Raw genomic sequence first — 15,482 nt, 5'->3', positions numbered from 1 at the left:
TGTATCTCCCCAGCAACCTGTCCCACTTTTAACTTTTATTTTGAGGCAGGTCTCACTGCTGCCCAGGCTGGCTGAGGCCTCACTGTGGCATGGACAAGGCTTGTACTTTAACCCCCTTGTCTTCACATCTTGAGTAGCTGGGATGGCAGCCCTGTGCCACTGTGCCTAGCAGATCATCACTGTCAACGCTGATCAAACTTGACTGTCTTGTCAGTTCATTAAAGTATTTTCCAGTGTTTCTCAGGGCAATTTGATCTCATGTCTCCCTGTTCCTTATCCTTTGGAAGCCGGCCTATGCTCTATAGAGACTCTTCAGATGCTTACAGTCATGTTTCCCAAGGTGGATTTTAAAGTATTTGAATACAGAGAACACACATTATATCCGGGAAAAAAAACCCTCACTTACACCTTCTAACTAGCTAACCTGACAATTGGCCATTGGCCCCAAAACAGTCTGTTCTCAGTGATGCCAACAAACACGGCTCGTGTCCTATTTACTTAACCATCTCTATGATTTTATTTTTCTCCTTGAACTCTTTTTCAACGAGAGACGAAGATAAGACTGACTCACTCTTGTTTTGTTTTAACACTCTGTCTCCCAAAAAGTTTCTAAGGATTTAATGCCTCAAATATTTACTGAGCACCAGGGTCCTGATAATCTCTCACTATCACCTTGACACAGCCTAGAGTCATCTGAGGGGAGAGGAGTTGAGGGGAGGTTGAGGTGGAGAGCCTCAACAGAGCAACTGTCTGATTGGCCTGTGGGCATGACTGTGAGGACAATCTTGATTGTTAATTGATTCCAGAGGACCCACCCACTGTGGGAGGCAGCATTCCCCTGGGTAAGAGGTCTCTGAGCAGTGTGAGAGAGGACTAAGCTAACAGAAAGATGAAACCAGCAAGGATCCACGTGTTTATCCTCTTTCCGCTCTCGACTGTGGATTTGATGCTTTTAAGTTCCCGCCTTGACCTCGTCAACATAGGTGGTAGCCTGGAGGTGTAAGCCAAGTGAACGCTTTCCTGTCTTGTGTTTTGGTCAGGATATTTATCGCAGCAACAGAAATGAAATTGGAACATAAGTTCTGAACGCCAGGGAGGAAGAGACCAACAGACCAGGCTTCCTGCTCTTAAAGTGGTCAGGAAGGCAGACCTGGATTCTTAGCGGGCAGCTCTGAGATAAAGGTGAAGTCTTAGAAGAAACCAAACTCTGTGTGTGTGTGTGCTGTTGTTTGTTTGTTGGTTTTTATGGGGCTCCTAACAGTGACTTGGGGAGGTTTGTGGACTTTGGGAGGCTCCGGTTTACAAGGCTTACTGCTTTTGCTCGCAATAGAAGAGCTATTGATCCAAACTCAGTCCTGTTTCTTAGAATAGGTACTCAATTTATTTAACCTGTACGGAAAGGTCTCTGAAGCCCCACTGCAGCCATCTATTGCTCTGCAGTTGTTTATTCAGCCTGTGTCCTCCTCCTCCTCCCCACAGGGCATTAGTTGGTCTTGGCCCTAACCCCTTTCTCTTTCAGCCAAACTGGTTGCTCCGGACCTAGTTCTGTCTGGAGTTTGCAAATTGATAAATTGTTATTTTGTTCTGTTTTTCTCTTCTCTTCAGAACTTGTTTCCTTTGGGAGGACGGACACTGTGCTAGCCTTTTCCCCCATTTCTTGGACCTCAGTCCCTCACATGTTCTTGAAAATAAAAGTGTTTTGCAATAGCACTTATCAGCAGCGCCTTGAGCCCACAATACCGTGTTTTCCAAACATGTTTTCCTCTGTGTAGGTAACCTGCCCTCCCAGAAGAGTCAATCCCTGAGGCTGATGTCTTTTGTGTACACTTATATTCTAAATTACACCCTTTAGAAATATATGAATAAAGAAAGTTTCAGGAGCCAAGAACTTACTCTGAATCCAACAGGAGCCAAAAGAAGATAAAAGGCGTTCACTGTTCACTGTTGCGAATACTTAAGAGTGGCTGGGGCCAAACTAATATAGGTAAACAGGTATAACACCATAGGTTGGTAAATACAAAACAAACTGCAACACAGTTTGCAAAACTCCACAGATGTCTTTCAAGTGGAATTTCTTCCTCATGTTTCCTTTTCTTTCAGTCTCTCTCTCTGCAACACAGTTTGCAAAACTCCACAGATGTCTTTCAAGTGGAATTTCTTCCTCATGTTTCCTTTTCTTTCAGTCTCTCTCTCTCTCTCTCTCTCTCTCTCTCTCTCTCTCTCTCTCTCTCTCTCCTTATAAATGTTTAGTCTGCCTGCGTCTAAGTACACCATGTGCATACAGTGCTCACAGAGGCCAGAAAAGGGCGTCAGATCCCCCTGGAATTGGAGCTACAGATGTTAGCCACTGTGTGGGTGCTGGAATTGAGCCTGGGTCTTCTGGAAGTGTGATTAACTGCTGAGCCTGCTCTCCAAGTCCCATGGATCAGATCTCATATTGTAGTTCAGGCTAGTCTAGAACTCACTATGTAGACTAGGCTGCCCTTAAATGGGTGTTAATCCCTCTGTTTCAGTACCCTGAGTTGTGTCTTCCCCCATTCTTCTATAGTCAAGATGATTTGTTCCTATCTTTAGGCATTTGGATGATATACCCATGTACTATTTTCAGGCTATTCTATATATATATGTATTATTCAATGTATATATATTTAATATATATATATATACTTATATATGCAGGAAAACCCACCCACTGTGGAAGGCATACTTCCCCTGGGTAAGGGATCTCTGAATAGGGTAAGAGAGGAGTAAGCTACTGAAATATGCATATGTATGTAACACACACACACACACACACACACACACGACATTTTTGTGCAATAACTAGGGCCAAGTGCATGAAATACCATGGACAAGTCACTTAGGGACCTGGCTTTCATGGTGCTTATAACTTCAAACTGCAAAGAGGCATTAAGGAAATCACTAAGCAATATTTACATAGTTTCAGCTGGGACAATTTTAAGAAGTCAAAGCAAAGTACTACTTGTATTCAGGCCCACAAGTTCCACCTCTGGGCTGAGCATTCAACCAAACAGGGTCAAACTATTTGAGGGGGTCAACCAGATGGCTCAGTTGACAAAGACACTGAGCTCAGTCCTCAGACCTACTTGGTAAAAGGAGAGAAACTAATCCTTCAAATTGTTCCTTAACCTCTACATGTGCTCTCTAGAATGAGTACACATAGATAGATGATGACAGATAAAAATGATTTCTAAAATTCAGGAGGAAACATCAGTGTTATTATTCCATAAGTACAGTATAATGATTATTTACATAAAATTTACATTTTATTATCTTAAGTAAACTAGTCTTGTGTATGTACATGTATGCATGCAGTTGGGTGTGCAGATGCGTGTAGAGACCAAAGGTCAATATTGAGTGTCATTATCTATTGCTTCTGCTTTATTTGTTTATTTATTTTAGACAGAATTTTTCCTGATCCTGAAGCTAGCCTGGATGACCAATAAGCTCCAAGAATCTGTCTCCACTACCATTCTGCACCCTCCACTATCAAGATTACATCACCCACAATCCCTCATGTCAATGTAGCTGGGTGCTTTACCAACGGAACCATCTGCCCAGCACCCCTTAAAATTAGCCTTAAAACAATGCCACTAAGACCATATAATGTTGAGAATCACTCAAGGGGGACAGCTCATCCCTCTAGAGGACAATGGCTGGGTTGTCATACAGCTAGTCACTAGGCAATCTCATTTGTCTGGCAATTGGTAATGGCTGTCTGCTGGGTCTGTGGGAGCTTTTTTATGATGCACCTGTGGCCTCTTTCTGAACCTGAACTTCCCAACAATATGGTGGCTGAGTTCCCAGGGTGGGTGTCCTGAGGAGTGAGATACAAGCCATGTTGCTTGGTGAGCTAGACTCAGTCACACATTGTCACTTCTGCCATAATCTATCAATTAAATGCACTCACAAAATCCCCAAGTTGATAGGACAGTGGCTAAGGGGAACAGCACGTAGGATCAAAAGTATGTCTATGGTGATCTTTAGAAAATGCAATGTCAGCCAGGTGGTGGTGCTGCACACCTTTTGGGAGGCAGAGGCAGGTGGATCACTGTGAGTTTGAGACCAGCCTGGTCTACAAAGAGAGTCCAGGATAGCCGAGGCTACACAGAGAAACCCTGTCTCAAAAAAAAAAATCAAAAAAAAAACAAAAAACAAACAAAACAAAACAAACAAACAAAAACCATAACCGCAGTGCCTTACAAATGTCTATGAGAACGTTAGAGCCTAAGGAAAATGAGCCACATAGTGCTTTCCTAACAGAGTCCCAGAGAGTGGGTAAGAGTTCAGGAGAAGAAATGGTGAGGAAAAACGAACATTCTAGGCCGAGGCTTAGAAAATGCTTGGCTATAGGAAGATTTGTAAGGAGGCCCATGTAGCTGTGAACACTGATCAGATTCATAATACAAAATTAAGAAAAAAAACAACTTGTAACAACGTCAGAGTGTCCAGTGGGGACTCTCACAGCATTATCATGTCACAGTATACTAAACCAACATGCGCTTGGTCTGTAGGTTACCTTCTGCTGTGTAGTAGAACAGCTCAAAGTGGGTCTATGGTTGACTGGGCTCTTTAGGGTCTCAAAGGAGGCAGTACCTAGGCGTGGCATCACCTCAAAACTTCCTCATTTGCAAGTTTTGTACCTTAACTGAGATGAGAATAGTTGGCCTCTTCATGGACCTCTCTCTCCTCTCTCTCTCTCTCTCTCTCTCTCTCTCTCTCTCTCTCTCTCTCTCCCTACTTTCTCACTCCCTCTCTCACTCTGACTCTCTCGCTCTCTGTCATTGTATGGTCCCTCAGTGGAGCCACCTAGCACATGAGCTCTTGTGTGGTCAGAACTGCCGCGAGGTGGCTGATGACTTCCAGACAGAGTTGCCCAACACAAACCAGAAAGGGCTGCATGGCCTTTTCTAATAAAACAGTTAGAAATCTGGCACTGTGGCATTTGCTGTGGCATGATGCCCCTCCAGGCAGCCACAGAAGCCCACCCACTTTCATGCACAGATACATAGATTTCTTGATAGTAGGAGTGTCAAAGTATTTGCAGATGTTTTCAGGCCTCCACAGCAGGGTGGCCATATAGCTCACAGTGCCTAGCAGGACTCTTGAAAGTCAAAGTGAGTACTTCTTGGGCATGAACTGGAAGTGTTCTGTGCCATCTAAGGTGCACGGTCACCCTGCTACAATGTCCACACAATCTCTCTTCTCTCATTCCTGACATTTGCTGTGTCGTGTTTGTTTAAGACACGTTATCACTATATATTCCAGGCTGGCTTCCATACTGAGACTCTCCTGCCTCAGCTTTCCAAGTACCAGGATTACAGACGTGAACTTACTGTGCCTTTTGGGACATGGGGTTCATTTGTGCTTGCACATGTAGAGCCCGGAGGATAACATTTGGGGACTTTCTCAGGCACTGTTCGCCTTTTCAGTTGTTTGTTTGTTTGTTTGTTTGTTTAGACTGACTCTCTCATTGGCCTGGAACTTGACAAATAGTTTAGTCTGGGTGTCCAGTGAGCTCCAGCCGTCCTCTTGTCCCCACGTCCTCACTGCTGGACTGCAAGCGCGTACAAACATGGGCAGCTTTGTTCTCCACATGGCTTCCAAGCATCAAATGCAGGCCCTCATATTTGTCAGGCAAGCACTTTACAGTGTCAGCACCTCCCAGCCCAGCCCTGTGTGTGTGTCGCTTTCAAACACACCCAGTGGTCACTGAAATTTGTGTTTCAAATTTCATTTCCCATCTTTTTGCTTTCAGATCAATATGTAAAATGAGATTGCTTTTTCACACAGGACCTTGACAGCTACAAGTCTCTCTTCCTGAAGTCTTTCATAAGAACTCAGGCAGCTGCTGGCTCTGGAGGTGTGCCTTGTAATTGGCAGGGGGGGGGGCAGGGGGGGCAGCGGCTGTGTGATGGGAGGGGCTCATCTCTCCGAGGATGGCAAGCCAAGCAATGGAAGAATTTGCCAGAAGAGATGCTTTTTAAAAACCTCATTTTTGGCTAAGTGGGGGAGTAAAAGAAAACACAACACCAATGACTCATCAGCTGAAATCGGATCCTTCAACTCTGAGAAAGTGGGGGGTTTTACAAGAAAATAAAATGGGTTTATTTTTTAAAAAGTTTTTTTCCCTCTCCTCAGACTGCATAATATTTGGTACTTCTTTTCTTTGCGTAATACATTCCATCTCCAGGGAAAGAGATGGCTTCACTTTCAGGACTCTTGCCTGCAGCCCTGGGGCAGTTCAGACATGGCCTCTTTCCGCCCTTCTCTCCGGCTGGCCATCAGCCTGGCCTTCTGAAGACCCTAGAATGGCATGGAGTGCTAAAGAGATCATTTGGAAACAATGTCAGGGCACAAATGAGTGTGGCATGTATTCAAGAGCTCAGTCACACTCAGCGTCTGTCTTGAAGGCAGCTCTCTATGTGAGAGCCATTTTTCCTCTCACAGCACTCCGCTACAAAATGTTTTCTTCCTGTCATTTCTTTCCTGAGCCTATAATTCCGAAAGAAGGCAATGTGTGTGATTCATTTCTGGTCCAGGAAAACAGACGTCCCACTCTGTTCCCTTTGTCTGCTTAGATACCCACAAGCATCTCCTTGCTGGAAAATGGAAATGTGGAAGCTCTATATTTCTGTTCCAGAATGAAGCCCGTAGGAAAAACACAATACTAAGCAGAAGCAAGTGGGTCTCTGTGAGTTCGAGGCCAGCCTGGTATACACAGAGAAACCCTGTCTTGGAAAACAACAGCAATAAATAAATAAAGAAAAGAAAAAAGGAATAAGAGAAAAATAAAAAGAAAAACACAATACTGTGTGAGAGTCCGGCCTTCCAAATCAAGAGGGTGTTTTGGAGAAACACACATCAAAAGGGTCCTAGCTAGGAGCCAGGAGGGATACAAACAATAGTTCTCGCTTTTGTTGAGAACAAAAAATGGGGGGTGGATACAGAGCGACCGGCTGCTGTACACTGAGCTATAACAAACCCTGTGGGCTTTGGCCCTGATGCCCATTGTGACTGTGCTTGGAGGTGGCCTCTGGGAGACAGTGGCTAGCTGAGACTGTGACTGCCAAGCTCTCACAGTGAGGATGGCCCTAAAAGAGAAGGCAGAACGTGTGTTCTCCAGCCGCCTCCTCCTCCTCCTCCTCCTCCTCCTCCGCCTCCTCCTGCGCCTCCTCCTCCCATTTCTCATCTCTCCTCTCTCACCCTTACACCCCTCGCCTCAGCATTGAGGACACAGTGGTAAGGCAGCTATCTACAAGCCAGGGGGAGATGCTCCCTGGACCCTGAGGATCCTGACGCCTTGACGGTAGACTTCTGCCTGCTGGAGCTGTAAGAGCACATGTTTCCCTTGTTCATTCCTCACAGTCTCAGCGGCCCACGCTGACCGAGGGTCACAGTTTCCTGGGGGCTCTGGTGTTCCTGAGATACTAAATTCCTAGTTTTCAAATCCAGAAGATCCCAGGAACAGAGGGAGCACACGTGGTGTTAAGATGGGATCTCCTCTCCAAGCCTCTGTACCTTCAGAAAAAGTGTAAAAGTTGAAAGAAGATTTTTAAAAAATTGCATGACCTTCCTTGTTAATGCCGCCTAAGAGACACTGCATTTCCTTGTACAATTAGCACTTACTCTTTCAAAAAATTTAGACCATCTTTTTATTCAAGCATGCATGCGTGCATTTATCTGAGAACTATACATCTTTGGAAATGAGACTTCAGCAGTCCCTCTACCTGGCCAACTTTGGCTTCGGTTGGGCTCTCAAAAATGTAGCTCTGAGGTGGATAGAGTGGTTCAGCCCTGTAATCCCAGCACTCAGGAGCCAGAGGCAGGAAGACTGGGAGTTTGAGGCCCAGTACTGGCTACATAGCAAGACTCCATATCAACAACCGAAATCAAGCATGACTGACATAAAAAGCTAACCATTTTTTTGACAAAAAGAAAGCACTTAACCTTGGAATTGCAGATGGTAGCAAATTCTGAACAATATGAGATCTAATAATGAAAAATAGAGAAAGATGGCACATCTTAGTGTTATTGTAATGCAATTATGATATTGTAGCATTTAATAGTATGCAACTGAAGATACAGTCATCATAAGGACTATTACAGCAACACAGAAAATGCAGTGCTGGAGCTTCAGGAAAGAGTGTCATATACACCATGAGAAGTAGACGGTAGCTGGGTGTGATAGCGCACGCCTTTAATCCCAGCACTCTAGAGGCAGAGGCAGACGGATCTCTGTGAGTTCGAGGCCAGCTTGGTCTACAAAGACAGGACTGCCAGGGTTGGTACACATAGAAACCCTGTCTCAAAATAAAAACAAAACAAAACAAGCAAAACAAAAAGAAATAAATAAACATGAGCTCATTTGCTAGGAGGGGTTGTCTGGAAGTTTTCTTGAAAAAAATTTTTTTTTCAAATGATATTGCTCAACATTTCAGTGAGGAAAAAAAAAAGATTAAAAAGGAAAGCTCAAAGCTGGAGGAAGCTGCACATGATTCTAATGTGACACCACTTACGGGTAGTTATGATCATTGTGACCTGACACATCTCCCCACACTTCCTCTGCCCAGGCATCACTCTGGCTCTGTGGTGCTATTTGTGTGTGGCTGCAGCGAGGAAACGCTGGATCCTGCCATGATGGGTGATTTGGGGCAGGAGCCTTCCAAAGACTTATGAGGACATGGGAGAGCTCAACTCTCAGAATCAGGGATGAGAGTGTTAGTGTTGCTGTGCAAGGCTCCTGGGCAGGCGCTTGGGTCCCTTTAGTGGGACAGCCATGAACTTGGTCTGTGCACTCCTGACTTCGTGGGACCAACCCCAGTACCAAAGATCCCATTTAGCTGACTCCAACACACCCTTGAGCCAGAGTGGTAAATACGCAGTCAGCAGACCCCCTAACTGGGACCCCTGGGCTCACAACCCATGCCCATCTGCCTCCCATGCCCTCAGAATCCTCCTGCCTGAGCTGGCCTAGGGCCTCTCCCCCCAGGAGCCCCGCAGGCGGACTGGATGTCTGGCTGCTTTGAGGAGGACAGACCTTTCTCTCCCCACCCTCTTGGAAGAAACCACAAAAACAAAGGCTGAGCCAGCTTCCATCTAAGAGGACTGTTTTCATCCTTCCCCAATGCCGTGCAGCTCCTTGGCCTATAAACACAGGTGGTGAAACCTTTATGAGGATTCCCGGGCAGCCGGCAGCACCTGCTGGCTCCAGCCTCTCTTGGCACCACTTTCCTTCCTCTGGAAGCTGATGTTTCTCTGTTTGTTTATCTTCTGAGTGCAAGTTTTTATAAGCAGACCGTACTGGCGCTCCTACAAGCATGCCTTTCCTCCCGTCATCACTTCATCTCTGCTCCACGAGTCGGTCGGTATTCTGTTTTGTGTGTCGGTGCCTTGGCGGTTTTACAAGGTCACACATTGCTCATGGGTCATATTTTACATGTCTTTATACTCTGGCTGCTAACGTAGTGCTGACCATGGAAGAAATCGGCTTTTGGCAACCTGGAACCAACCCCCAAACAGTCGGCAGCCGAAGAACGGATAAACAAAGCATGGCTTGCCAACCACAATAATTCTCAGTTCAAAAACAAGAACGAACCTCTGAGATTGTATTCAGGCAACAACATGGATGAGTCTCAAAAATAATTCCATTGAGTGAAAAAGGGAGCAGGGCATGCAAATCGGCCCTGACATGCAAGTGCATATACAGACTGCACACTTCCATTCGCACAAAGCTTTGAACCCGCCAATCCTCATCCGTGTGCTAGAGGCCTGTTGTGGACTGGGTGCGTGTTCACTCCCAAATTCATATGTTGAGTCCCCGCCCCAGCCCCCAGTGAAACTCAAACCCACAGCTTCTAAAGGAGTGGTTGAAGTAACAGATGTCACAAGGGTGGCACCCTGATGCAATGGGGTCAGTGGCCTTATTCAAAGAAGCACTGCAGAGCTCACACTCGCCTTCTTTTCACTTCACCAACACGATGGTTACTCTACTAGACTCTCTGGGCCTCGGGACACGCCTGTGAGGAAATGTCTTAATTAGGTTAATAGAGATAAGAGGACCTGTCCACGGTGGATGGCGTCATCCCCGGGCTTGCATCCTGGACTATATGAACGAGAGAGCAAACTGAACGTCGTCATTTGTTCCTCTCCCTCTACTTCTTTTGACTATAGCTGCGTGTGATGTGACCAGCTGCTCCGTGTCCCTGTCCCCACGCCTTCCCCGCCACAGTGGACTGACTGTATGCTAGAGCTGCTAGTCTGATGACGGCTCCTTCTGGCTTATAGATGAAAGCCCTCTTGTTGGAAGATGTGCGCTTGTTCCTTCCTTTCTTTGGGAGAACATGAATCATGTTTTGGAGATCCCTCTCCTAAACATAATTACTCTCGAGGACCCCTCCTCAGACACCATCCAGCTGGAGACGGAGGGCTTCAAAGCACAAGTCCTGCAGGGGAACAGTCAGTAGGGAGTGGTTGCATAGGGCTGGTAGGTGAGGTGTTTACTGACTGGACAGGGACCGTGTGGGGTGATAGAAATTTCCTGCATCTTGGTAAGACCATCAATGGTTGAAGGATCTTTTGCAGAATACAGAAAAATATGCACTGAGTGGCACACATTTCACATATATTTAAACTGTACCTCAATAAAGAATGAAAATTAAGTCCTGTGAGGATAAGGAGTGCACATAGCCCCCCCTCCCCCATCCCCTTTCTCTATGGGTTTGGGAAGATTGATCAAGCACAGCACAGATGCTGGTCCTATAGGGATAACAGGGAGCTGGGGCTGGGGACCAGCCGCCCCACTTCCTGGGTCTTCGGGAGACCTTCCAGCTCCAAAAACAGTTTCTGGAAATTCTCAGATCACAGCCTCTGAGGCAGGCTGTGCCGAGTGCTAACAGCTCATTAGGAGACTCGGGCACTTAGGGAAACAGCATTAACTCCTTCCCGTTTCCATGGAAGCAGCTTCAGCCTGGGTCTTCGAAAACCAGCCAGAACCTGGATCTGTTCAGCTGCTGGCCAGTTCCACAAGGAGAAACAGAAGGAGCTGGGAAAGCCAGCGCGGACGTCTTAATGAGGTTTCAAACTGTGGTTCTGACTTATGGGCACCCTGCGCACTCACGCAAATCAGGCAGAAGATGACTTGTCCTGTCCTTCAGCACAGACTTTACTGCATGTGCAGCATTTAAGGGAGTGTTGACACCTTGAGAGAAAAGTAAGGACCCTTCCCCAGCTTGCTCGTGTTCCTTTCTTTCCTGAACTTTGTCAACACTGATGAGACGCAGTTAGCACAGAAGCCTTGTGACTAGAAATAGGCGAGGAGTAAAAGGGCATCAAACACACACACATTAGAAAACACACACATTTCCCCCCCAAAACACACCACCAAACACCACACGCACACACACACACACACACACACACACACACACACACACACACACACACACATACAAACTTTACAACCTGTTTTCATGAATCACTAGGTGTGGCATATGTGTCTTTTACCCACCTCTACCTCTGTGCCTTAGCAGACATTATTAATAGATCACAGCACCAATCACCACTGAGCCCAGTTCTGAAATCAATGATGTTCTGATCCAGCTGGTACTAACTCTTGAGAGCCAAGGGTTTTTTTGTTTGTTTATTTGTTTGTTTGTGTGCTTGTTTTGATGGCCAGTTGTTAAACACATTAAAAGTTTATTTGTGAGGTTATACTTAAATGAATTATATAAAAAATAATGGCTATCCCAAATTCTTCTTTTTTTTTTTAATTTTACAACTATCTATCATCTTGAGGTTGATGATTTTATATAACTATAAAGTGGTCTATAAACTGGTGAGTGTACATTTTTTTCCCAACCCTGTGTTCACAGATCAGTGGCCCGAAATTAGCAACAGTGCCTGCGTGGCAGCATTTAAACCATGGGATAGGGGAAATGCTGTACTCGGTGCATTTTCACAGCCTTTGCTCCCCTCTGTGAGCCAGCTAAATATCCACCAGCACACAGCTGCCTCGGACAACCCCAGAGAGAAAGCCACCAACCAAGTCCTTGCTGGCTAGGATAAAGGCCCAAATACAAATACAAATGTGATTTAAATTTTATTTTATTTTATTTTTAACTTTGTATTGATTCTTTGTGAGTTTCACATCATGCACCCCAGTCTCACTCATCTCCCCATTTCTTTACATCCACCTTCTGCCCTGGCAGCCTATCCCATTAAAAAAATAAATAAAGAAAGAAGCAGGTAAACAAAACAAAGAAAACATCTTGCTGTGGACACTTCAGTGTGTCCCACGGTACATCCTTTGTCCACACTTCATTACTTACAAATGTTCATTGCAATGAGTCAGTGGTCTGGTTGGAGACCTCTGGCTTTCTGCTGCCCCATCTATATTGGGTCCTCACAGGGATTCCTCTCTGTTATCAAGTTGTTGCCCTGTGCCATGGAGATCCTGCACCTTTGGATCAGCAGGGCCAGTCCCTTCATAAGCTCTAGCAGTACATATATAAGGTAGATGATGGGGTAGACCAACTCAAAACTCGGAATCTGGGCCTGGGTAGAAGCTGAGTTTGTCAGCCCTCCAGCTCTCTCTCACCCACACCACCAGGGCCAGTTCTCCAGCACTGCCCCAGCTGGCTTACCCAGTGCTGCAGTTGGCAGGGGACAGGGGCAGCTCTCCCACTCCCATGCCCTCAGGACTGGCACACCTACACTCACACCACCAGAGCCAGCTCTGCTATGCTGCCCAGTCAAAGCAAGGGGTTTCAATCTCCCAAGTGCTGCAGCTGGTGAGAGACAAGGATAGCTCTCCTGCTCTAGTGACCTCAGGGCCAGCTTTCCCAACTACCACAGGTGGCAAGGGTCGGGGTGGGGGAGGGCATTGCCACCTCCTCCTCCCAGCAAACAGGGGCAGGGCCAGCTCTCCTGCACTTATACCCTCAGGGCCAGCTCACCCCGCCCCCATCAGGGTCAGCCCTACTGTGCTGCCCAGGAGAAGTGCCACAGTCCGTGAGGGTCAGGGATAGCTCTGCACAGTCCTTGGACATCTACACTGCCCCAGGTGGCTGCCCACAGATCAGGGGGTGTCTGCATGGTCTTTAGTGGTGATATGGGACGTGGACATTGATACAGACCCCTGTTGCTGCTGTATGGCCACGGACCAGACACGGCCCTCAGTGGCAGCATGGGCTGGGGACTTCACCTTAGCCTCAGGTGGGGGGGGGGGCTGGCTACTCACAACAGGCTATTCCTCTCCACCCTTGCGTCTCAGGTTCCACTTCTCTTTCTCTCCCATCCATCCACCACACGCTGGGCACGCAGCGTGTGAGTCTCTGCGTGTCCTCCACCTGCCTACACCATGTATGGCGTGCGTGGCTGAGGGTGGGGGTGTGACTTAAATTTTAAGTGGCTATTTTGAGCCAAGGACGTGGACACACAGGCTAGTCTTGAAGGAGTAGTTTTCCCTGAGTGACAGCCTGGGTCTCTAAATTTACAGCTGCCCGGAACTCAGGGAGCAAGGAGGTGGTGTCAGACGCTGTGACCTCAGACAAGCCCAATTGTCAGCTTGACAGAAGAACCACCATAGAAGCAAGTCTCAGATGGGCAGTAGTGGCTCACGCCTGTAATTCCCTGCACTTGGGAAGGTGGATCTCTGTGAGTTCGAGGCCAGCCTGGTCTACAAAGTGATTCCAGGACAGCCAAGGCTACATAGAGAAACACTGTCTCAAAACAAACAAACAGAAAACAAAAATAGTAACAAGTCTCTAGGTGGGTCTATGAAGGGTTATCCAGATTGCCCTAATGTAAGCGGAGCAAACCATCTTAAATGTGGGCAGCACCATTCCACAGCTGAGATTCCCTAGGCATCCAACCACCAGCATCCGTCTCTCTCTGCTTCCGGAGTGCAGATGCAACGCGATCAACTGCCTCAGGCTCCTGCCTCCATGGCTTTCTGCTCTCAGAAGACTGGCACACTCAAACTATAGCCCCAAAGGCACCCTTCCTTCCTCAGTCTGTTTCCTTGGGTGTTTGTTACAATAACAATAATGAGACAGTAACTAATACAGATGAGCAAATTCTTCTCGCTGGTTTCCAGCTGCCTAATTTAGGAGTTCTGTATGAGCTGCTCAGGCACGGGCTGTTGAGATGGCGCAGCAAATGACTTGGTACCAAGTCTGGCAATCCAAGTTCAATCCCCAGGACAAAATCTGTGTGTGTGTGTGTGTGTGTGTGTGTGTGAGAGAGAGAGAGAGAGAGAGAGAGAGAGAGAGAGAGAGAGAGAGAGAGAGAGAGAGAGAATATAAAATGTAACTTCTCAAGCAAAATCTCTAACAGTACAAGCACTGTGCATGGCATCAGTGCTGAGCGATTCCTCTTGTGAATAAAAGATCAAGAGGCTCGTCCAGGATCACACAGCATTTAGACTAGGAGCCAGTCCTCACAGCGTTGCCAACCAAGTCAGAACCCGTTGCAATCATCTAGCATTCCATGCCAATTTCCTCAGAGATTGTCTCCAGCCCCCATGCGTCTCCAACTCATTCATTGTGTTCAAGATGTTCCCACAATGCCTCTGTGTGTCACCCATCGGGACCCATCATCTGTATACAATCTGGGGCTCTCAGAGGCAAGCGGACTTCTCCACACAGCCCTTCTGTCTCCTCTGTAGTCAGAGAACCCCTCCTCCTTGCCTGCCTTACCCCAGCTTATTAGCCGACCTCCCCATCACCAGCATCACCTCCCACTTGTATACTCTATCCAGAACCAAGAAAAAAAAGAAAGAAAGAAAGAAAGAAAGAAAGAAACTTTCCCTTTTTTTCAGAGACAGCCTGACCTTGCAAAGGGGGTACACATTGCAAATGACATACCAAGACATGGCCCAGTCCATCCACCATCCGGGGGTGGGAGGGAGGGTGCTCTGCCTTGCTGAGCCTGAAATCCCGCCCCCCCCACTCCAGGTATTTCGAGAGAACACTGTGTGAATGGCACAGGTGAAAGGGTGAGGAGGACAGGAAGGGCAGTCTCTTCTCTCACCCCTCCCCCAGAGGGGCACTAAGCTTCGAGAGCTCACAAATTCGTTTCCTTCCCATCAACTTGGATTCTCAGATTCTCTGCCTGTGGGCCTCAGATGGCAGCTGACAACGGAGGAGCTCAGGCCCAGCCATGCTTCTAAGAAGTCACAAGCTGTAGGCATGGGACTGTTTGTTTGGTGTTTAGGATTCTAGTTTGGCTGGAGTTCATTACACACACACACACACACACACACACACACACACACACACACACACACACACACTCCCTGCTGACTCCCACTCTCAGCCAGCCTTTCAGCAGCAGGGAGGTGAGGCTTTCTAAGGTGATGTAAGTAATGAGCTCAGAGCTTTCCACAGCCCAGCCAAGAAAATAGTCTCGGTGGTGACAGAAGCCGAGGCCATTCTGGGTCAAGGAATTAGGTTGGTGGG

The sequence above is a fragment of the Acomys minous genome (genome assembly GCF_964271855.1).
Source record: "Acomys minous genome assembly, chromosome: 9".
Classification (NCBI taxonomy): Eukaryota; Metazoa; Chordata; class Mammalia; order Rodentia; family Muridae; genus Acomys; species Acomys minous.
This window is presented reverse-complemented; position numbering follows the sequence as displayed.